Here is a 24,456-nt window from a genome sequence, read left to right as displayed (position 1 = left end):
ACTTTTCCCAATGATAGAGCAAATTTAAAGATAACATTTACTTGTAATACATATGTATTAAGAAATTGTAATAATACATTCAACTAATGTACAGTGGCAAGCAATCTTCCATAGAAATATTGACTAAACCATATACAGCAATAGTTAGACAAGATGATCATACATAACCAATGAACCTGTGTCTTGTGTTTGGAAAATGTTCTAAAGTGCCTGCAGCCAGTTGTGATATTACTTGTGACCACTAGGGGAGCTGTTCTGTTGGCTGTAATTTTAGAATTTTTAGCAAAGCAACAGATTTGTTTGATTTCATTAGCGGCTGTAGATACAAATAAAAGTTGTCATGTAGGCGGAAGAATCCCAGAGCGGGTACAGGTCTGTATTTCTAACCAACATTTGCTATTTGCATTGCAAAACTTCATATAGAATATGCAGACTTTGCTCCCAGTGTACAATAAATCACCCTGGACAGTCTGTCTCCAGGCACCAGGCCAATCCCTGACTGTAAATACATTACTACTGGGCAACTTGATAAAGAAACAAGAATTTCACTTTCAATTTAAAAGAAAAAAAAATTACATTAAACTCTTGAAAACTTTCCGCAGAGGAAGTGTTTCTAATAGTTAAAAGGAATAATCTGCAATCTTCCGTGCAGGTAATCCCCTAGTTGTCACATATAGTATACAGCTGGACGAGGAAGAAGACATCAGTTGTGCATATTGCAGGCCATGTAGAGACTTTATACAATTGGAAAGAGGTGACTTACTTCTCAGCTTTAGATGGCGGGTGTCTTTTGTGGATTGATGTTGGGGGTCACAACAAGTCCAAAACTGGCTGTTGTATACTCCATGTGGTGAGTAGCATTTTCTTCTGAAGTTCTGCATGGTGGATATATATATGTCTATCTATATATAGTGAATATTTATATGTGTGTTTATGCATCTTATTCTATCTATCAGTATAGGTTTGTCTGTATTCAGTTTAATTTTGAATATACAATTTAGATAGGTAGAGATAGACTATTTAAGATCTACCCGGATGACAGAAAATGCGGAAAGTAATTTATATGAATTGAAACTTCCTCCGTGATCTATAGAAGTAAAGTGTTGTTGTCCTAGAGTAGATGAGGGGGTTACTTTCAGTCACTTACTTTGGTGAAGGAGTTACAGGGAGATGCAGCAAACTTTGTTCATGAGCCGGGAGTAGCACCCGATGTCACTGTGTAGTCCAAGGATTAAGCTGGCCGCACACTAGCATTGACCCCTGCATTGGTCTGGTCTGTTGGATAGGCAGACTGTTACCTACCTACTATTTTCAAGGCATACTGTAATGGAATTAACAAACGAAGATAACAGCCTTAATGTTAATAGTAGAGTAAGCACCGCAATAATAAGATGGAAAAATAATAGTTTTGTATAAAGAGCTTTTTCTTCTTTCCAAGTATCGCTCAGCATCCCTCAGCACCTGTATTATATCTACATAAGTAGTATACTGCAGAGGTCTTATTCAGTGTCAGATTCTTGGCCACACCAGATAGAATGATTCTGGAGGCCCACCTTAGGAAATAGCCCATAGTGCCCATCAAATTGGGATGACTTCTGCTGGATCGTTATTGAGTTAGAGCCTGGGCCCACCGAAGAATCCTCTTGTATCTGGTGAGCTAGTCTGTCACCGCTTCTATTGCATTATGGCGGTATCTTGCTTATTTTATTATTAAGGTATCGTGCTCCATTTCATATCTCTACTTCTTAGTGTCCGTGCCTATGTGCCACTGCAGCCTCTTTATACCATGCTGTGACTAAGGACCTCTAATAGATCTGCCAAAACTTGAGCCAAGTGTATGTCTGTACCTTTTTTGGATTTTATAGAATTATGTGAATAAAACCTACAGTTTTACTTGTAGAAAACATCTGGTTTCTGGACTAGTTCTTTTTCTTTCTCTACTGTATGTAGAGATAGCCGACAGGGTGCAAGTCTTCTCATGTGGTGTATTACTGAACCCCTTACCACTGCTATAAGTATATCTGGCTGCAAGTAAGGCTCAGAGCATAGACTAGTACTGTACAGGAGCACCACAGTAGGTGATGAAGGTTAGGCTGAGAATGACGTATTATTTGGATATATTCTGGCAGTTTCATCCTTTTTTTTTTTTTTTTTTTTTTTTTTTAGTTTGGTCCTTGGTGGTTGTGAGCAGGAAGGCAGCAGCAAGAAAGGGTAGTTTTAAAAATATGTTGTGTGTGTGTATATCACTATATTTTTTCATTAACAAAATGGGTTTAGAGGTAAATAAACAGGCACATACACGAGGCATTTACTCCTCAATAATCTATGTATGGTCCTTTTCACGGGGTACTTATGATGATTTCTGTGGTTTAGGTCCATGATGTTTTCCCTGTATAGTGTATATATAGGTTTATTCATGTAGTCTGGTCTGTTGTGTAGGTTAGCAGATGGAAAGGTGTTATAGAAAACTCAGACTTCAGCTCTGCAGTATATTTGCGCTGTTACTTCAGGTAATAACAGAAAAAATAATATGATATCTGTATAGAGTCACTGCGCCAGCAGAATAGTGAGTGCAGCTCTGGAGTACAAAACAGGATGTATTTCAGGATCAGTACAGAATAAGTAATGTATGTACATAGTGACTCCACCAGCAGAATATTGGGCACAGCTCTGGAGTATAATACAGAATGTAACTATTGCACAGGATCAGTAATGTAATATATGTATACAGTGACACTACCAGCAGAATAGTGAGAAATGTCCAGTTGAGATCAGTACATGTTAAGCTATGTAATGCATGTCCAAAGTGACAGAAAGGTAGACCACTGAATGGCTACCTCTGTGCCGAGCCTTTAACCCCTTGTGTGTGGGGCTTGTAGTTCCAGGATGGCGCCTGGTCTGTGACACAATACCTGTCTTTTTCACCCTCAGTACTCTGTTCTTGACCTTGTGCTGAACGTTCTTGGAAGTGGCTAGAAGCTACTTTGTAGCGGATACTGTTTTCATCACATCATGTACAGGACTGCACAGTAGGTTGACTCTTGTATTAATAAATCATGGTTAGAAAGCGCTTCTCCAAGGAGCACACTAGAAATGACCGAAGATATTTCATCAAGGTTGTCTCCATGTGTAGCTGAAATGACACTGGAATTTGGTTCATGCATTGTCGCCTTTGTTATTTCCTTCCTAGTTTGACCTTTAAGACTACAAACAACCTGTTAAAATATTTTATGAGGGGAAATCCAATATATTAAGTAACGTTGTGTGACCGGGGCAGACATACCATAGAGGCAGCTATTATGGCTGCCAAGGGGCATGTAGCTTAAGCTGGCTCCCCGTCCATTGAGGGGATGCCAATGTGAAGCTGGAAGAACAAAAAGATATACATGCCTGATACAACGTAAATAGATGGCGGCACATACCGATTACTGTGTATGGAGACTCTTAATTTCTTTCTTCTTGCCTCAAGTCTTAAACCAGTACAATGTGTTAAGGAGCGATGGATTTACATGAGGACGTCCTTGAGCGCCCCACTCAATTAGAAGCAAGTGAGAAATTATTATGTCTGAGAGGAACGACAGCTTTTAACCTATTTTTAACCTTCTCCATAAGCAGGGGGATCTTGTGGTTTATTATCTCATTGCATTCGTGAAGGCTGGACAGCTCTAAATCTTTTAGTTTGGGTCCTTGGGCCTTTGTGTCTTAATTGAGTTCTTCACAGGGTGGGGGTAAAGGTGCCTAGTCCTAAGGTGTAAGGCGGTTCCCATTGTAAGTGGCAAGCAATCGGTACTGAATCCTTTCCAATACATATTTAAGTAGCAGTAAGTGGCTTACACAGTTCTCGGGCAATGCTTCTCTGGCAAATTGAAGGATAAGTGGGCTGGATGGGGACATGGAGTTTTCTGCTTATAGCATAAATTTGTCATATTGCACTTTTCATCGAAAATGACCGTGTATCCCCTGACTTTCTGCAAAAGTTTCAAATCTGCTTGCAACAATTCCAAACCTGGCCTTGTAAAGTCAGCACTGCTGAATCTCCAGGGAATGGTACGAAAGGATGGCAGATTTACTGGATAAATGTGAATACTAAAATAGAGGAACCCACTACCCCCAACTACACACACAACCATGTCTAGGAAGAGTAGACTGGAACGGCAGTCTAAAATGTGTGCTGCTACTCCATACAAACTCTATGCAAGTTGCCAAAGCAGCCGACTGAGAGCAGCATTTGGCTGGTAAATCTTTCTCCCTAAAATACTCCTCAAAATATGCACAAAAATGTAAACTTTTTTTTTTTTTTTATAGTGTTACCTAGGATTAAATTGCTATCTATTTATTTGTTTTTGTTGTTTGTTTTTATGTGGGCTTTTTGAAATTATATGAAGGTTATCTGAATTCTTCTGACATGAACCTGGAAGAAGTTTCTCATGTTAAACCAAGGAGCCAGAACTTGGGATTCCCCTCACAGAACAAGACAAGCAGTTATTTGTTGATCTTTTTGCTTCGGTCACAGTACTTTGCCCTGCTGGTTTCACTGGTGACAGAAAATTATACAAATTCCAAACAAGCGCTAAGTGTACTAAGTTTATAGGGAAAAATGACTCCCTGAGGACCAACAAAAGTGGAGAGCTGCTATGAACACTGGGGCCAAGTTAATAACCGTTTTAAGGCTGCGGAAACGCAGCTTTTTTATGCAGATTTTGTTATGGTTTTTGAGCCAAAGTCAGGAGTGGATTGAGCAGAAGGGAGAAGTATAAGAACTTCCTTTTTACTTCCCATTCCTTTTGTCACAACTCCTAGGTTTGGTAAAAAAAAAAAAAATGCAGCAAAATCTGCCCCCCCCCAAAAAAAGGTGCATTTCTGCAGTTTGGGATCTCAGCCCAAGGGCGGTTCTAGCAAAACTCATTTACACACTGCAGAAAAATATCCGCTTTTTGGCTGTGGCTCGCTATATGAGGCACTAGCCTAAAAGGATTTTTTTGGCCCTGACCCCGGTTCACATGAGCGTATGTATTCCGTCTGGTTAGAATCTGCATGGAGACCCCCCCGGATGGAATACAGTCGCAATTGCAAGCACTGTGCTGTAAAAACCCATGGACCCCATTGACTATAATGCGGTCCGTGTGCTTGCTGAGCACTGCCCGCACGAATCATTCATAATGTGAACCGACCCTAACAATGTCTTTATACTGATGATCTTTCCACAGGGTAGGCCATTAGTATCTGATTGGTGGGAGTCCAACACCTCGAACCCCGCAACAATCAGCTGTTCTGACATCCTTTCTGCACCATAAGTTACTTTTGTGGATGGGGATGGAATTAGTTCTGCTCCTATTGAAGTAACTGTCACAGACTTGCAGTACCGCAGTGTCACCACTATACAGTGGATGGGACTGCAGCTTGAATAGGAACAGATATGCTTCCAGCCTAATCCACAGCAGTAACTTCCAACACTGTTGGATCTAGAAAACCTTTTTATTAATCACCTGTGCCATAGTGTGATGTGGCAAGATAATAAAAATTTAGAAAAATTATTTTGCTGCATTTTGTGTGGTCCTTGTAGGACTATCAGAAATAACATTACATTTGTTGGGCTCTGCCCAGTAAGTTCTGAAGCCTGGATAAATCCATTGTATTTTATTTCTGTAATTGGCAGTGCTACATATGTAGCAGGGCTGTATTTATCAGAACGTGACTATATTTGTGCAATTTATTTAGTTGAAATAATTTTGGACATTTAGCCAGCAGTCCATTGCAAATTTACAGATTACACAGTGTGGTTTTATGGATTTGGTATGCCACTTTACAAACGCCGCTTTGGTTCATCTTCATATTATGAGCTGGGGCAGCAGAAGATTGATGGAGTTGTCCAGGGGTCCCAAGCACAATAGATGGTATAAAATAAGTGTAGTCACCTGTTCAATCCTCCACTACTTCAATGATACTGCTTTGGTGGTCCCCATCGGTCTTTGACTCATTACCCACAGCGATCGCATACCATACTTACATGTGACTGCTGTACCCAAGAACTGGCCTCATTAGTATTGTGTCTTACATGCCAGGGGTCGGCTCTTGCATACATGTATGGCTGTCATCACTGCAGGACAGGTCAACAAAGCTGGACTAGGACCACAGGGATCCGTCCCATCCCACCTAGAAGTTAACTAACCTACATACTGGACACCTTTATTACTAGTCATTGGCTGAACTCAGCTTATACCTATCAGTTAAGAGGGGAGATGACATCAGTGCTGTGCTGTGTAGTACATGCTAGTTAGTAGTTCATGCTCCATCACACAGGAAGGAACATCAAGCAACCTTCCCATCTTACTTTGTTTCTTATAAAGTGAAACCTTATATCTGCAGCTGAAGCGTCATGCATACAAGCCTTGTAAAATGTCCAGTAGTAAGTTGAGTCACTGTGTACATATGTTATCTGTTCACATCATGTCAGAGACCTATGTATGAATGTATCCATTTACTCTGTTCATTTGACAAAGGCCAAAAGTGTCTCCTTTAGGGTTGTATAAACCATTGTTTTTTTAAATTTTTTTGTAATGCATGCAAGTCATCATGCTAAAAAAACATTTTACTGATCCTTAGTTACATCCTGTATTATACCCCAGAGCTGCACTCTCTATTCTGCTGGTGGAGGAACTGTGTAACATTGCTTATACTGTAAAGATCCTTAGTTACAGCCTAAGTCTGAGGCCCCACGTTGCGGAAAAGCAGCTTTTTTTTGTTCTACATTTTGCTACAGTTTTTTGAGCCAAAGTTAGGAATGGCTACAAAAGGAATGGGAAATATATAGGAAATACTTATGCTTCTACCTTTCCTCAATCCACTCCTGACTTTCGCTTAAAAAACCGCAACAAATTCTACAACAAAATAGCTGTGTTTTCCATAATGTGGGGCCTTAGACTAAAGGGGTTTTCCAGATACAAATGGATTTTTTTAAATTTATTTATTTTAATCAGGGGTGTGGAATCTGAATTAGGGGTCGACTTTGGGTAGAATGAGAGTTACATTTACTGACTCCAGCTTCAAAATAAAACTTTAAATTATTTTTAATAGTATTCTACAATCATTGGTATTGTATACGTTATTTAGATGTATAATTTGTTACATTTCCACTTTCTTAGAAATTCAATGACTAGTGGAAGAGCTTTATGGTTTGGGACAGGAGTCAGTCTGGCTGTGGGAAATAGAAGAGTGTGAGTCGGTGGTTTGGTCTGTTTTTCATACTGATGACATGTCCATAGGATAGGTCATAGGCATGTGATCTGTGGAGGCCTAACCCCGCACAGATCAGCTGTTCTGATAGCCCCCAGTGGCAGAAGCTGCTGCAGTGGATGGGGATCGTGTACAGTTTGCTGTTATTCTAGTAAGGGTAAGTTCACACGGCAGAAACCAGAAATCAGAAATGCAAAAACTTTCATGTGAATAAGTTGAAGGGCACCTGTCCTGACGTGCCATTTTTAAAGTGATAGTGCTGAAACATCTTTTTCTTACACTAGGTGCAAACCAGCATCAGACTTTCTGTCTTTTGGGTCTGCTGAGGGACCCAAACGACGGAGAACCAGACCACTACAACACGGATTACACACAGAGACCATTGACTATATGACTATTAGCGTTGTTGGGTGTTCGCCGTTCAGAAACCAAGCGCAGTGGAGAAAAAAGTAATATGTACAGGGCTTTTTTTCTTTACCACTTTTTTGCTGTCTCTCGTGAAAATATATGAATAAACTGACAAACTGATGTTTTTTCCTGTCAATGTAGGAACATGGTACTGTATATACTCGAGTATAAGCCGACCCCCCTAATTTTACCACAAAAAACTGGGAAAACTTATTGACTCGAGTATAAGCCGAGGGGGGGAAATGCAGCAGCTACTGGAAAATTTCAAAAATTAAAATGGCCGAGTTCTTGGGTACAGTAAGTGCTGGGAAAGGGGAGGGGGTGTTTTGGTTGTCTGTCTGCCCCTTCCCTGAGCTTCAGGACTGGGTTTTTTACCCCCACATGGAATTCAGTCTGGCTGAATATAGCGTATCTGCAGTGCTCCTATTAACCCCTTCCCGATGGAATAGAAGCACTGCAGATACCCTATATTCAGTAGACCAGGCACTTTCAGACACAGGGATACCTAATGTGTATGTGTTTCACAGTAATTTTCTACTTTGAGGGCAGGTTCACACCAGCGCCCAATCTCCTTTATGCAGGTTTCCGTTTCCTGCCCGAGAAACATTCATGGGTTTGAAAAGTGTCCGCCGGTGAGCGTCTTCTGCTCTCTGCAGCGAAACCGTTTTTTTTTTGTTTTTTTTTGTCGGACATGCAGGACTTTGTGTCAGGTAAAAAAAAAAAAAAAAACGGTTTCGCCATGGGCAGCAGAAGACGGCTCGTCCAAAGACACTGAATGTCAGTTTCTGTCTTCTGCCGACAGAAAACGGAAACCTGCATAACTGAGATCAGGTGCTGTGAACCCGCCCTTATATGTATTCTAGGGAAAGGAGTGATTTAGAACTTTTATTTATTTTATTTTTTATTATATTTTTTTTAAAACTTTTTTCTGTTTTTTACTATTTTTTTAGCTCCCCCGGAGGGACTTGAACCTGCAATCATTTGATTGCAAGTCCCATAGACAGCAATACAAGTGTATTGCCGTCTATAGGAGATTCTCTACATTACTATTACGGCTGGTCATAGACCAGCCGCAATAGTAATATAGCGATGACAGGCTTGGAGCCTTCATTAGGCTCCCAGCTGTCGTTGGAACAGGTCGGCTCCTGCGAGCTCACTGCGCAGGAGCCGGCCTGCAACTTTAAAGGTATGGGGCAGGCCGAAGAGGGGAGGACTTCTCCGGAGGGCACCTCCGCTGTAACGCTTACAGCGGAGATGCCAAAGCTTATGCCTACAATCGGAGATCGCAGGCATAAGCTTCAGCATCTCTGTTGTAAGTATTACAGCGGAGGTGCCGGTTTCTATGGCGACCGCTCTGCAGAGCGGCGCCATTACATTTACAGACCCGGCATCCGGACCCGGCATCCAGACACCGGGGCAGGTGCCAGGGCCCACAGCATCGCCACGCTCCGGCCAGGAGCATGGCAATACTGTACATTAAAATCTGCAGAAGTACTTACGGTACTTCTGCTAGCAGGCCAGGAAACAGAAACACGCCGTAATGACCTGAATATAAGCCGAGGAGCACTTTTTCAGCACAAAAACTGTGCTGAAAAACTCTGCTTATACTCGAGTATATACGGTAAACTAGGGGAATGGTAACAGTGAGACATTACTTTGTTTGGTACTATTCCGTTATCGGGCCAGCAGCAGCGCAGTTCAGCAGCAGCTTTCGGGACAGCAGTTCAGCAGCGGGAATTACAATGACATCCGAGGACTGCTGGCCCGATGCTTGTGCCCAGTAACCAGTACATCGATGACCCCCCTCCCCCATCCTTCTCCTCCTGCCAGTGCTGCCCCCCAGCTCTCCTTACATCTTCCCCGTACCCTCTCCCCGCCACACGACTAGGCCTCACCTCAGCGCTAGTACCGAGACCGAAAGGAAAGACACCGGGGCTCAATCCAGGCCCTGACAAGAAACACGCCGACTATAGGAACGGTGAGCTACAGCGAGCCGGAGGGACAAACTTTCTGCAGCGTCCGGCGGCTATCTAGTAGCATTCATTGCTCAAGATTTACGGTGAGGCCTATTACAGGGAGAGGGTACGGGGCAGATGTAAGAAGAGCTGGGGGGCAGCACTGGAAGGAAGAGGAGGATGAGGGCATCGATCGATGTACTGCCTACTACACACAAGCACGGCCTCTATCATCGGGCCAGCATCGGCTTAGTCATGTGGCGGGGAGAGGGTACGGGGTAGATGTAAGGAGAGCTGGGGGGCAGCACTGGAAGGAGGAGGAGATGGAGGGGGGGTCATTGATGTACTGGCTACTGGGCACAAGCATCGGGCCAGCAGTCCTCGGATGTCATTGTAATTCCCGCTGCTGAACTGAACTGCTGTCCCGAAAGCTGGTGCTGAAATGCGCTGCTGCTGGCCCGATAACGGAATAGTACCCTTTGGGCTTTTAGTAGTGTAAATATTCTTCAGTACAAAACCACTCATTTCAAATTGAAACTTGCCATCTTTATTGACTGTTTATCAAAGAGCCACAAAAATGCAGAATCATCCTCCATATCAGATCCTAGTAAATTTGGGGCTTCCCATTTTCAATCACAAAATTCCAGGAAGGGAAACCCCATACAATTGTGTTCTGGTAAGCGGTTGGGTAAGTTCTCAAATAGTTTTCAAAGGAAGTCTAGGATCAGCAACTGAGGAAGGAACGTTCGTGTCAACAGTACACGGCACTGGATTTTGGAGGCTGCTTGTGTGCCTGCTCTAGAGCGCCATCTACCATACATTTAAGTATAGTACAAGAAGAATAATCTTGTGACAGAGCCAGATACTTTAATGTCTTTACTGAATTTATGATAAAGGTGTAACATTTGCTCACCTGCATACTCTTCAAGTAGAATGGGCATTGAAGCATTCTTAAACTTAGTTCACATAATATATGATGAGGTGCACCCTCTGCTGAGCCATGCACCTGAAGGGAAAAGTATGGTAGTTCGTAGCTGGCGAACATTTCCCTTGTCATTTACGCATTTCATATTTGCGAAGAACATTGTGAACTTTTTATTCCTTGTATGCCAGAAAATTTGCAGATAAGGTATAATAAATCTGGGCCAGGGACTCCACCAGCAGAATAGTGAGTGCAGTTTAATAGTGGTTATAAGTCTGGATCACTACAGGATAAGTAATGTATGTACACAGAAAACTGGTGTAGATGGATTGATAAATTTCCCCCCAGTGAGTACAGCTCTGGAGAATAATCCAGGATGTCATTTAGAATCCGTACATGATAAGTAATGTAATATATGTACACATTGACTGTACCAACAGGATAGTTAGTGCAGGTCTGGAGTTTAATACAAGATGTAACTCAGGATTAGTACAAGATAAGTAATGTAATATATGTACACAGTGACTCCAGTCTCCACCAGCAGAGTAGCGAGTACAGCGCTGGAGTATAATACAGGATCAGTACTAGGTAAGTAATGTAATGCATGTACAACCACTTAGGATAAGCACACATGTGCGCAGACTCCGCCGTAAATCATAGAACTTTTTCCTCTGCCAGTTTCAATTTTAACACAATGGACTTTCTTATAGTTAATGGGGTCCATCAGACTATTTTAGCAGTCCTCTGAGGGGCCAGCACAATGGAGAGGCAATGTTAGTGTGAACCTAGTATTACAAAAACCTGTAAAATGTTGTCCGGACATGAATACATGCTTGAGAAATTCTAACAGCAAAAAGGAGTGATTGATTGTTTGGCTTCTTAGGCTGGGTGTACACAACGCGTTTCACTGAACAACTGCATGCAGTTTTAATTACAGTAATGAGTAGCACATATTACTACATTTACATTTCACTTGTATAATAACAGCAATTTCATTGAAAACTTCTGGTGTATTGGTGTAGTAGAAATGTGCTACTCATACCTGCTATTAAAGATTGCCGGCTTCCAGTTATTGAGTAGAAACTGCATCATGTAAACCCAGCCTGAGTCTGCTTGAGGTATCAGAAACACTTTCCTGAATTGTTATGTCCTTAGGCATTGCCCAACTGCGTGAGGAAACGCAAACTACATGATGTCCAGGATGGCTCTGAAATGGGGTAGGGTTTATAAACCAAGGTCTGCATACCCACATTCTCTGGCACTGAAAATCCAACCTCATGCAACTTTATAGGGTTATAAAATATGCCACTTATTTCTTGATTATAGACTGAGCAGAAAACTAAGTGATAAATGAGAGACTGTATTTTTTTTGTAGATTGTGAGCCCCATATAGAGCTCACAATGTACATTTTTCCCTATCAGTATGTCTTTGTATCAGTATGGGAGGAAATCCACGCAAACATGGGGAGGACATACAAACTCCTTGCAGATGTTTTGTCCTCGCCAGGATTCGAGCCCAAGACTCCAGCGCTGCAAGGCTGCAGTGCTAGCCACTGAGCCACCATGTTGCCCCCTAAATGAGAGACTGTATTCTGAGCAGCTCCAGCTCGGCTAGTAATAGTTCAGCAATAGATTTTTTGAACAGTTTTTTTGTTCACTTTTATTTCTGTGCTAAATAATTCACACCATTATTATTGCCAGTTTATAACATGCAGTTAAGTGTGAAATAGGCGTTTATTTACCAATTATTGGTTGTTGTAAAACATACACATCTTATAATATAGACATGCTCTGAGGAAGGAAACTTCTTTTTAGTTAGAGAGACACTAGCCCTAAATTATTGATGATGGAGTGTAACCACTGCAGCAATGGACTGTGCATAAAAGTTATTAGTATTTTTAGTTTTTAGTTTTTTTGTTTTTTTTTTAAAGTAATGTTTAGTAACCCACACGGACATCCATCCTGTAGAGAGATGCTCTGCAGAGACAGCAGGATATGAGAGTTGGCTATGTTGTAGTGTCTGGTGGAACATTAATGGAAACAATAATTCCTTCCGAGGGGGTTGTGGATGTGTGGATTTGGAAATTAACTTGATATCTGAAGTTCTTTCTCAGAAGATTATTGAGTCTGAAAATGGAAAAAAATAATAGACATGGAACAAATGAAGAGAATTTTATCTAAAACTGATCACTACATATACAGTACATTTAAAAACAGATTTACAGGTGAATGTGTAGTTATATTCTTGTCCACAGGGACAGTATTGTATATTATAGTTATATTCAGGGCTAATTCTGGCTTTTCTGCTGCTTAAGGCGGAAATTGAAATGGCACTGAAGGTGCCTGAATGACTCACATCACTGATCCCCTGGCGCATGCAAAGTGATTTAAAGAAACGGGACATACACCCAACCTCAGTGTTCAGTTTAAAGGGGTTGTCTAGGAATTGGACAAAAGCCGGGGAATGGGGGAGCCCTGGGCAGGTGTAACATAAAAACAAAAACATACTTACCTGTTCCCAGCACTCCAATGTCTGCTGCAAAAGTCCATTCAATTTTTTTTACTATGCTTTTGTCCTCAAAAGCCCTACGCCCCTCGTGAAAATGAATGTAGTTGCATTGTGACACCAACAGTGCTGTGATCACAGCTTTTAGCTGAAGATAGAAGTCCAGCAGTAGCCTTATAGTAGTTATATCCTTGTGTGTAGGAGGCAGTATTATAATCTTATACATAGGGGCAGTGTGAGGCTAAGTTCACACTGAGTATTTTGGTCAGGATTTTAAGGCCATATCCGCCTCAAAATCCTGACCTAAAAAGACGGCTCCCATTGAAATCAATGGGAGCTGCTCAGGAGTTTTTTCCGGGAAAAAAGAAGCCAGGTGCTCACTTTTCAGGCCGAGTCGCCTCGCGATTCGGCCTGAAGACACTCCCTCCTCCGGACTAGGCCCATTCATTGGGCCTAATCCAAAGTGGAGTTTTTGCAAAAAGCACATCGAAAACCGCTAGCAGTTTTTTGAAGGTCCATAAATCCATAAATATGTCCATAAATCCTTGCTGAAGAACTCAGTGTGATTGGGGCCTTATAATACTTATAATCATGGCAGTACAGCCATCTTTAGGTTACAAACCTACAGCTTTCTGTGTTTCAGATTTGCCGCTACTCTATAGATCAATCACTAATTTCAGTCACACCTGAATTTTGGTTTTATGTTTGTATTTCATTTTCATTACTTCCCTCCAGGAATTGCTTGTATTTTTTTTTCTGTTTGCCTTCCAGGAATAAGCGCTGTAAGGGGTTCACCATGCCTTGCCGTACTGTAAATGTGTTACTGTATTTTTCTTTGTGTTTTGCATTTATGTGGATTTCTTTGTGAGGAGAAAAAGATCAGCAGTGCATATCAGGCTAGGTTCACACTAGTGCTGGGCTAGCTTTCATATTACATTTGGAAGATGTCTCTTTTGTCAAAGTGTAAGGTGAAAGGTCAAGTGATATCATTTATTTCTACAGACATTTTTCTATTTTGTGCAATGCTTATTTATGTTAATAATCTTTGGAGTAACAATTGTTTGTAATATATTGTGTGTTCATAAGTAATATAAATTCTAGATAGACAAGTATTATACAAGAACTTTTCCATATGATTTCACCCATATGCCTAAAACATTTATCACCTATCCACAGGATGTTAGATTGGTGGGGGTCCCAATCACTAGGACCACAACGTGGGGCCCTGATCTGTTCACACCAGCCACAACACCAAGGCTAGGATGAATTTGAATGGAGCGGTGGTCAGCCATGTATCCAGACACTCAGATCAGAGTTTATGCCACTGACTAAAACAGCCGAGCACAGCTGACTAGAGATGAGCGAACACTAAAATGTTCGAGGTTCGAAATTCGATTCGAACAGCCGCTCAATGTTCGTGTGTTCGAACGGGTTTCGAACCCCATTATAGTCTATGGGGAACAGATACTCGTTAAGGGGGAAACCCAAATCCGTGTCTGGAGGGTCACCAAGTCCACTATGACACCCCAGGAAATGATGCCAACACCTCTGGAATGACACTGGGACAGCAGGGGAAGCATGTCTGGGGGCATCTAACACACCAAAGACCCTCTATTACCCCAACATCACAGCCTAACAACTACACACTTTACACACTCAATACCACCTCTCTGACAGTAGGAAAACACCTTGAAACATGTGTATTTGGCACTTGCAGTGAGGAGAGCTTGTCACCAGCAGTGAATTTGGCCCTTGTAGTAAGTTGAGGTTGGCACCAACATTTGTTTTGAAAATCAGGGTGGATTGAGCCTCTAACCAGCAGAGTTTGGGCAAATTCATGGTGGAGGGAGCCTCTAAAAACCCCAGTTTGGACCAATTCATGGTGGAGGGAGACTCTAAAAACCCCAGTTTGGACCAATTCATGGTGGAGGGAGACTCTAAAAACCCCAGTTTGGACCAATTCATGGTGGAGGGAGCCTCTAAAAACCCCAGTTTGGACCAATTCATGGTGGAGGGAGCCTCTAACCAGCCCAGTTTGGACCAATTAATGGTGGAGGGAGCCTCTAAACAGCCAAGTTTTGGGAAATTCATGGTGGAGGGAGCCTCTAACCAGCCCAGTTTGGACCAATTCATGGTGGAGGGAGCCTCTAAACAGCCCAGTTTGGGCAAATTCACGGTGGAGGGAGCCTCTAACCAGCCCAGTTTGGACCAATTAATGGTGGAGGGAGCCTCTAAACAGCCCAGTTTGGACCAATTAATGGTGGAGGGAGCCTCTAACCAGCCCAGTTTGGACCAATTAATGGTGGAGGGAGCCTCTAACCAGCCCAGTTTGGACCAATTAATGGTGGAGGGAGCCTCTAACCAGCCCAGTTTGGACCAATTAATGGTGGAGGGAGCCTCTAAACAGCCAAGTTTTGGGAAATTCATGGTGGAGGGAGCCTCTAACCAGCCCAGTTTGGACCAATTCATGGTGGAGGGAGCCTCTAAACAGCCCAGTTTGGGCAAATTCATGGTGGAGGGAGCCTCTAAAAAACCCAGTTTGGACCAATTCATGGTGGAGGGAGCCTCTAATTAGCCCAGTTTGGACCAATTAATTGTGGAGGGAGCCTCTAACCAGCCCAGTTTGGACCAATTAATGGTGGAGGGAGCCTCTAACCACCCCAGTTTGGGCAAATTCATGGTGGAGGGAGCCTCTAACCAGCCCAGTTTGGACCAATTAATGGTGGAGGGAGCCTCTAAACAGCCAAGTTTTGGGAAATTCATGGTGGAGGGAGCCTCTAACCAGCCCAGTTTGGGCAAATTCATGGTGGAGGGAGCCTCTAACCAGCCCAGTTTGGACCAATTAATGGTGGAGGGAGCCTCTAACCAGCCCAGTTTGGACCAATTAATGGTGGAGGGAGCCTCTAAACAGCCAAGTTTTGGGAAATTCATGGTGGAGGGAGCCTCTAACCAGCCCAGTTTGGACCAATTCATGGTGGAGGGAGCCTCTAAACAGCCCAGTTTGGGCAAATTCATGGTGGAGGGAGCCTCTAAAAAACCCAGTTTGGACCAATTCATGGTGGAGGGAGCCTCTAATTAGCCCAGTTTGGACCAATTAATTGTGGAGGGAGCCTCTAACCAGCCCAGTTTGGACCAATTAATGGTGGAGGGAGCCTCTAACCACCCCAGTTTGGACCAATTCATGGTGGAGGGAGCCTCTAACCAGCCCAGTTTGGACCAATTAATGGTGGAGGGAGCCTCTAAACAGCCAAGTTTTGGGAAATTCATGGTGGAGGGAGCCTCTAACCAGCCCAGTTTGGACCAATTCATGGTGGAGGGAGCCTCTAAACAGCCCAGTTTGGGCAAATTCATGGTGGAGGGAGCCTCTAACCAGCCCAGTTTGGACCAATTAATGGTGGAGGGAGCCTCTAACCACCCCAGTTTGGGCAAATTCATGGTGGAGGGAGCCTCTAACCAGCCCAGTTTGGACCAATTAATGGTGGAGGGAGCCTCTAAACAGCCAAGTTTTGGGAAATTCATGGTGGAGGGAGCCTCTAACCAGCCCAGTTTGGACCAATTCATGGTGGAGGGAGCCTCTAAACAGCCCAGTTTGGGCAAATTCATGGTGGAGGGAGCCTCTAAAAAACCCAGTTTGGACCAATTCATGGTGGAGGGAGCCTCTAATTAGCCCAGTTTGGACCAATTAATTGTGGAGGGAGCCTCTAACCAGCCCAGTTTGGACCAATTAATGGTGGAGGGAGCCTCTAACCACCCCAGTTTGGACCAATTCATGGTGGAGGGAGCCTCTAACCAGCCCAGTTTGGACCAATTAATGGTGGAGGGAGCCTCTAAACAGCCAAGTTTTGGGAAATTCATGGTGGAGGGAGCCTCTAACCAGCCCAGTTTGGACCAATTCATGGTGGAGGGAGCCTCTAAACAGCCCAGTTTGGGCAAATTCATGGTGGAGGGAGCCTCTAACCAGCCCAGTTTGGACCAATTAATGGTGGAGGGAGCCTCTAAACAGCCAAGTTTTGGGAAATTCATGGTGGAGGGAGCCTCTAACCAGCCCAGTTTGGACCAATTAATGGTGGAGGGAGCCTCTAAACAGCCCAGTTTGGGCAAATTCATGGTGGAGGGAGCCTCTAACCAGCCCAGTTTGGACCAATTAATGGTGGAGGGAGCCTCTAAACAGCCAAGTTTTGGGAAATTCATGGTGGAGGGAGCCTCTAACCAGCCCAGTTTGGACCAATTAATGGTGGAGGGAGCCTCTAACCACCCCAGTTTGGGCAAATTCATGGTGGAGGGAGCCTCTAACCAGCCCAGTTTGGACCAATTAATGGTGGAGGGAGCCTCTAAACAGCCAAGTTTTGGGAAATTCATGGTGGAGGGAGCCTCTAACCAGCCCAGTTTGGACCAATTCATGGTGGAGGGAGCCTCTAAACAGCCCAGTTTGGGCAAATTCATGGTGGAGGGAGCCTCTAAACAGCCAAGTTTTGGGAAATTCATGGTGGAGGGAGCCTCTAACCAGCCCAGTTTGGACCAATTCATGGTGGAGGGAGCCTCTAAACAGCCCAGTTTGGGCAAATTCATGGTGGAGGGAGCCTCTAAAAAACCCAGTTTGGACCAATTCATGGTGGAGGGAGCCTCTAATTAGCCCAGTTTGGACCAATTAATTGTGGAGGGAGCCTCTAACCAGCCCAGTTTGGACCAATTAATGGTGGAGGGAGCCTCTAAAAAACCCAGTTTGGACCAATTCATGGTGGAGGGAGCCTCTAATTAGCCCAGTTTGGACCAATTAATTGTGGAGGGAGCCTCTAACCAGCCCAGTTTGGACCAATTAATGGTGGAGGGAGCCTCTAACCACCCCAGTTTGGACCAATTCATGGTGGAGGGAGCCTCTAACCACCCCAGTTTGGACCAATTCATGGTGGAGGGAGCCTCTAAACAGCCCAGTTTGGGCAAATTCATGGTGGAGGGAGCCTCTAACCAGCCCAGTTTGGACCAATTAATGGTGGAGGGAGCCTCTAAACAGCCCAGTTTGGGCAAATTCATGGTGGAGGGAGCCTCTAACCAGCCCAGTTTGGACCAATTAATGGTGGAGGGAGCCTCTAAACAGCCAAGTTTTGGGAAATTCATGGTGGAGGGAGCCTCTAACCAGCCCAGTTTGGACCAATTAATGGTGGAGGGAGCCTCTAACCACCCCAGTTTGGGCAAATTCATGGTGGAGGGAGCCTCTAACCAGCCCAGTTTGGACCAATTAATGGTGGAGGGAGCCTCTAAACAGCCAAGTTTTGGGAAATTCATGGTGGAGGGAGCCTCTAACCAGCCCAGTTTGGACCAATTCATAGTGGAGGGAGCCTCTAAACAGCCCAGTTTGGGCAAATTCATGGTGGAGGGAGCCTCTAAACAGCCAAGTTTTGGGAAATTCATGGTGGAGGGAGCCTCTAACCAGCCCAGTTTGGACCAATTCATGGTGGAGGGAGCCTCTAAAAACCCCAGTTTGGACCAATTCATGGTGGAGGGAGCCTCTAAACAGCCCAGTTTGGGCAAATTCATGGTGGAGGGAGCCTCTAACCAGCAGAGTTGGTGGAAATCAGGGTGGAGGGAGCCTCTAACCAGCAGAGTTGGGGGAAATCAGGGTGGAGGGAGCCTAGTATTAGCAGAATTGTGCAACGCTTATGGTGGATGAGTATGAGGATGCGGAGGAATTGGAGAGGTTGAGTACAGACATGGAGTTTCATGTTGGGGTGCTTTACACAGGTGGGCACAAAAATGACGGCTCTACCCAGTGGTGGTTCATTTTTATCAAAGTGAGCCGGTCGGCACTCTCAGCTGACAGACGGGTGCGCTTGTCAGTGATGATGCCACCGGCTGCACTGAACACCCTCTCAGATAGGACGCTGGCGGCAGGACAGGACAGCACCTCCAAGGCATATAGGGCAAGTTCAAGCCACAGGTCCAACTTCGACACCCAATACGTGTAGGGCGCAGAGTGGTCGGAGAGGACAGGGCTGTGGTCGGAAAGGTATTCCCGCAACATGCGCCTATACTTCTCACGCCTGGTGACACTAGGACCCTCCGTGGCGGCACTTTGGCGAGGGGGTGCCATCAAGGTGTCCCAGACCTTAGACAGTGTGCCCCTCGTTTGTGTGGACCGGTGAGAACTTGGTTGCCTACTGGAGGAACTGCCCTCCCTGCCGCCAACGTCACATGCTGGAAACATCTCCATCATATTCTGCACCAATTGCCTGTGGCAAGCATTGATGCGATTGGCCCTCCCCTCTACCGGAATAAAAGACGAGATGTTGTTTTTATACCGGGGGTCAAGGATAGCAAAGATCCAGTACTGGTTGTCCTCCATGATTTTGACAATACGCTTGTCGGTTGTAAAGCACCCCAACATGAACTCAGCCATGTCTGCCACAGTGTTAGTTGGCATGACTCCTCTGGCCCCACCGGAAAGTTCAATCTCCATTTCCTCCTCATCCTCCATGTCTACCCATCCGCGCTGCAACAATGGGACGATTCGAAGTTGCCCGGAAGCCTCCTGTATCACCATCACATCATCGGACAACTCTTCTTCCTCCTCCTCCTCCTCCTCCTCCTCCATTAAACGCAGTGAAGCGGACAGATGTGTGGACCTACTCTCCAGCTGTGACGGATCGGATGCTATCCCTAACTCCTCTGTGTGATCTGAGTTATCCCTGATGTCAATCAGGGATTCTCTCAGAACACACAAGAGCGGGATTGTAAGGCTCACCATCGCATCCTCAGAGCTCACCCTCCTTGTGGACTCCTCAAAGACCCGTAGGATGTCACAAAGGTCTCTCATCCATGGCCACTCATGGATGTGAAACTGAGGCAGCTGACTTTGTGGCACCCTAGGGTTTTGTAGCTGGTATTCCATCAAAGGTCTCTGCTGCTCAACCACTCTATTCAACATCTGAAACGTTGAGTTCCAGCGTGTGGGGACGTCGCACAAAAGCCGGTGTTGTGGCACATGCAGGCGTTGCTGGAGAGATTTTAAGCTAGCAGCGGCTACTGTCGACTTGCGAAAGTGGGCGCACATGCGCCGCACTTTCACCAGTAGCTCTGGAACATTGGGGTAGCTCTTTAGGAAACGTTGCACCACTAGGTTGAAGACGTGGGCCAGGCATGGAACATGTTGGAGTCCGGCAAGCTCCAGAGCTGCTACCAGGTTCCGGCCGTTATCACAAACGACCATGCCTGGGCCCAGGTGCAGCGGCTCAAACCATATTGCCGTCTCATCGAGGAGGGCATCCCTCACCTCGGAGGCAGTGTGCTGTCTGTCCCCCAAGCTGATCAGCTTCAGCACAGCCTGCTGACGTCTACCAACGCCAGTGCTGCAACGTTTCCAACTCGTAGCTGGGGTCAATCTAACAGCGGAGGAGGAGGCGGTGGCGGAGGAGGAGGCGGTGGCGGAGGAGGAGGCGGTAGAGGAGGAGGAGGAGGGGGGTGTTCTTCTCGTGTCCCTGCCAGGAATGTTAGGCGGGGAGACGAGGTACACCGGGCCAGTTTGGGAAGCAGTCCCAGCCTCAACTACATTCACCCAGTGTGCCGTCAGTGAAATGTAGCGTCCCTGTCCGCATGCACTTGTCCACGCGTCGGTGGTCAAGTGGACCTTTGTGCAAAGCGCCGAACTAAGGGCCCGCCTGATGTTGAGTGACACGTGCTGGTGCAAGGCGGGGACGGCACACCGGGAGAAGTAGTGACGGCTAGGGACGGCATAGCGAGGTGCCGCAGTTGCCATCAGGTCCAGGAAGGCGGGAGTTTCAACAAGCCGGAACGCCAACATCTCCTGGGCCAGCAGTTTAGCGATGTTGGCGTTCAAGGCTTGCGCGTGTGGGTGGTTAGCAGTGTATTTCTGCCGCCGCTCCAATGTCTGAGAGATGGTGGGTTGTTGTAAAGAAACGCCTGATGGTGCCTTTGATGGTGCAGGAGAAGGAGATAAGACAGGACCAGGGGAGGATGAGGTAGAAGTCAACAAAGTGGCGGAGGCAGATGAAGTGGTGTCCTGGCTCGTCCTCTGGAGTGCATCGCCAGCACAGACAGCAGTGGCAGTGGCAGAGGCAGAGGCAGTGGCAGTGGCGTGAACGGCAGGCGGCCTTTGTCCTGCCGTTGCTGCCTGCCACTGATTCCAGTGCTTGGATTCCAAATGACGGCGCATTGAAGTGGTGGACAGGTTGCTCTTCTCAGAGCCCCTAATCAATTTCGAGAGGCAAATTGTGCAGACAACACTATATCTGTCCTCGGCGCATTCCTTGAAAAAACTCCACACCTTCGAGAAACGTGCCCTCGAGGTGGGAGTTTTTCGGGGCTGGGTACGAACTGGAACATCTTGGGAGATTCCGGGTGTGGCCTGGCTTCGCCTAAGCTGCTGACCTCTGCCTCTGCCTCTAGCTACCCTTTTTGGTGCTGCACCTGCCTCAACATCCACACTACTTTCCCCGCTTGACATCCCCCCTGTCCAGGTCGGGTCAGTGTCCTCATCATCCACCACTTCCTCTTCCAACTCCTGTCTCATCTCCTCCTCCCGCACAATGCGCCGGTCAACTGGATGCCCTGACGGCAACTGCGTCACATCATCGTCGATGAGGGTGGGTTGCTGGTCATCCACCACCAAATCGAACGGAGATGGAGGAGACTCTAGTGTTTGAGCATCTGGATACAGATGCTCCTCTGTTAGGTTCGTGGAATCGTGACGTGGAGAGGCAGGTTGAGGGACAATGAAAGGAGCGGAGAACAGCTCTGGGGAGCAGGGACAGTTTGGGTTATTGTTCTGTAAAGCTTCGGAATTTTGGGAGGAAGGAAGACAAGACTGTTGGGTAATAGGAGGAGAGGAGGCAGAGTCTGACTGGCTGCTGGACAATGTGCTGTAAGCGTTCTCTGACAGCCATTGCAAGACCTGTTCCTGGTTCTCGGGCCTACTAAGGTTTGTACCCTGCAGTTTAGTTAATGTGGCAAGCAACCCTGGCACTGTGGAGTGGCGCAATGCTTGCTGCCCCACAGGAGTAGGCACGGGACGCCCTGTGGCTTCACTGCTACCTTGCTCCCCAGAACCATTCCCCCGACCTCGCCCACGGCCTCGTCCACGTCCCTTTCCGGGAGCCTTGCGCATTTTGAATTCCTAGTTAGAAATTGGCACTGTATACCAGTAGTAAAAATTGTGGGTGCACGTAACCCCAATATATTCTTTGAATTCCCAGTCAGACACTGGCACTATATGGCAGTAGCAAGAAATGAGGGTATTTGTATTCCCAATATATTCTTTGAATTCCCAGTCAGACAATGGCACTGTATACCAGTAGTAAAAATTGTGGGTGCACGTAACCCCAATATATTCTTTGAATTCCCAGTCAGAAACTGGCACTATATGGCAGTAGCAAGAAATGAGGGTATTTGTATTCCCAATATACTCTTTGAATTCCCAGTCAGACAATGGCACTGTATACCAGTAGTAAAAATTGTGGGTGCACGTAACCCCAATATATTCTTTGAATTCCCAGTCAGACACTGGCACTATATGGCAGTAGCAAGAAATGAGGGTATTTGTATTCCCAATATATTCTTTGAATTCCCAGTCAGACAATGGCACTGTATACCAGTAGTAAAAATTGTGGGTGCACGTAACCCCAATATATTCTTTGAATTACCAGTCAGAAACTGGCACTATATGGCAGTAGCAAGAAATGAGGGTATTTATAACCCCAATATATTCTTTGAATTCCCAGTCAGACAATGGCACTGTATACCAGTAGTAAAAATTGTGGGTGCACGTAACCCCAATATATTCTTTGAATTCCCAGTCAGAAACTGGCACTATATGGCAGTAGCAAGAAATGAGGGTATTTGTATTCCCAATATACTCTTTGAATTCCCAGTCAGACAATGGCACTGTATACCAGTAGTAAAAATTGTGGGTGCACGTAACCCCAATATATTCTTTGAATTCCCAGTCAGAAACTGGCACTATATGGCAGTAGCAAGAAATGAGGGTATTTATAACCCCAATATATTCTTTGAATTCCCAGTCAGACAATGGCACTGTATACCAGTAGTAAAAATTGTGGGTGCACGTAACCCCAATATATTCTTTGAATTCCCAGTCAGAAACTGGCACTATATGGCAGTAGCAAGAAATGAGGGTATTTGTATTCCCAATATACTCTTTGAATTCCCAGTCAGACAATGGCACTGTATACCAGTAGTAAAAATTGTGGGTGCACGTAACCCCAATATATTCTTTGAATTCCCAGTCAGACACTGGCACTATATGGCAGTAGCAAGAAATGAGGGTATTTGTATTCCCAATATATTCTTTGAATTCCCAGTCAGACAATGGCACTGTATACCAGTAGTAAAAATTGTGGGTGCACGTAACCCCAATATATTCTTTGAATTACCAGTCAGAAACTGGCACTATATGGCAGTAGCAAGAAATGAGGGTATTTATAACCCCAATATATTCTTTGAATTCCCAGTCAGACAATGGCACTGTATACCAGTAGTAAAAATTGTGGGTGCACGTAACCCCAATATATTCTTTGAATTCCCAGTCAGAAACTGGCACTATATGGCAGTAGCAAGAAATGAGGGTATTTGTATTCCCAATATACTCTTTGAATTCCCAGTCAGACAATGGCACTGTATACCAGTAGTAAAAATTGTGGGTGCACGTAACCCCAATATATTCTTTGAATTCCCAGTCAGACACTGGCACTATATGGCAGTAGCAAGAAATGAGGGTATTTGTATTCCCAATATATTCTTTGAATTCCCAGTCAGACAATGGCACTGTATACCAGTAGTAAAAATTGTGGGTGCACGTAACCCCAATATATTCTTTGAATTACCAGTCAGAAACTGGCACTATATGGCAGTAGCAAGAAATGAGGGTATTTATAACCCCAATATATTCTTTGAATTCCCAGTCAGACAATGGCACTGTATACCAGTAGTAAAAATTGTGGGTGCACGTAACCCCAATATATTCTTTGAATTCCCAGTCAGAAACTGGCACTATATGGCAGTAGCAAGAAATGAGGGTATTTGTATTCCCAATATACTCTTTGAATTCCCAGTCAGACAATGGCACTGTATACCAGTAGTAAAAATTGTGGGTGCACGTAACCCCAATATATTCTTTGAATTCCCAGTCAGAAACTGGCACTATATGGCAGTAGCAAGAAATGAGGGTATTTATAACCCCAATATATTCTTTGAATTCCCAGTCAGACAATGGCACTGTATACCAGTAGTAAAAATTGTGGGTGCACGTAACCCCAATATATTCTTTGAATTCCCAGTCAGAAACTGGCACTATATGGCAGTAGCAAGAAATGAGGGTATTTGTATTCCCAATATACTCTTTGAATTCCCAGTCAGACAATGGCACTGTATACCAGTAGTAAAAATTGTGGGTGCACGTAACC

The 24,456-nt window shown here is 45.0% G+C and overlaps 1 protein-coding gene across 1 annotated transcript in view; it reads left to right on the top strand.

The window, feature by feature from the left end:
- Positions 1–810: 810 nt before the first annotated feature.
- The window catches only part of TRAF3 (TNF receptor associated factor 3), a 51,098-nt gene continuing 27,452 nt past the window's right edge, over positions 811–24,456 (top strand). The window contains exon 1 of the mRNA XM_075282535.1: positions 811–850. The gene's annotated coding sequence lies outside the window, so the exon portion shown is untranslated. The remainder of the gene's footprint in view (positions 851–24,456) is intronic.

This window comes from Leptodactylus fuscus, chromosome 7 (genome assembly GCF_031893055.1).
Source record: "Leptodactylus fuscus isolate aLepFus1 chromosome 7, aLepFus1.hap2, whole genome shotgun sequence".
Taxonomy (NCBI): domain Eukaryota; kingdom Metazoa; phylum Chordata; class Amphibia; order Anura; family Leptodactylidae; genus Leptodactylus; species Leptodactylus fuscus.
Note: the sequence above shows the minus strand (reverse complement) of the source record. Positions and strands in the feature narration are given on the sequence as shown.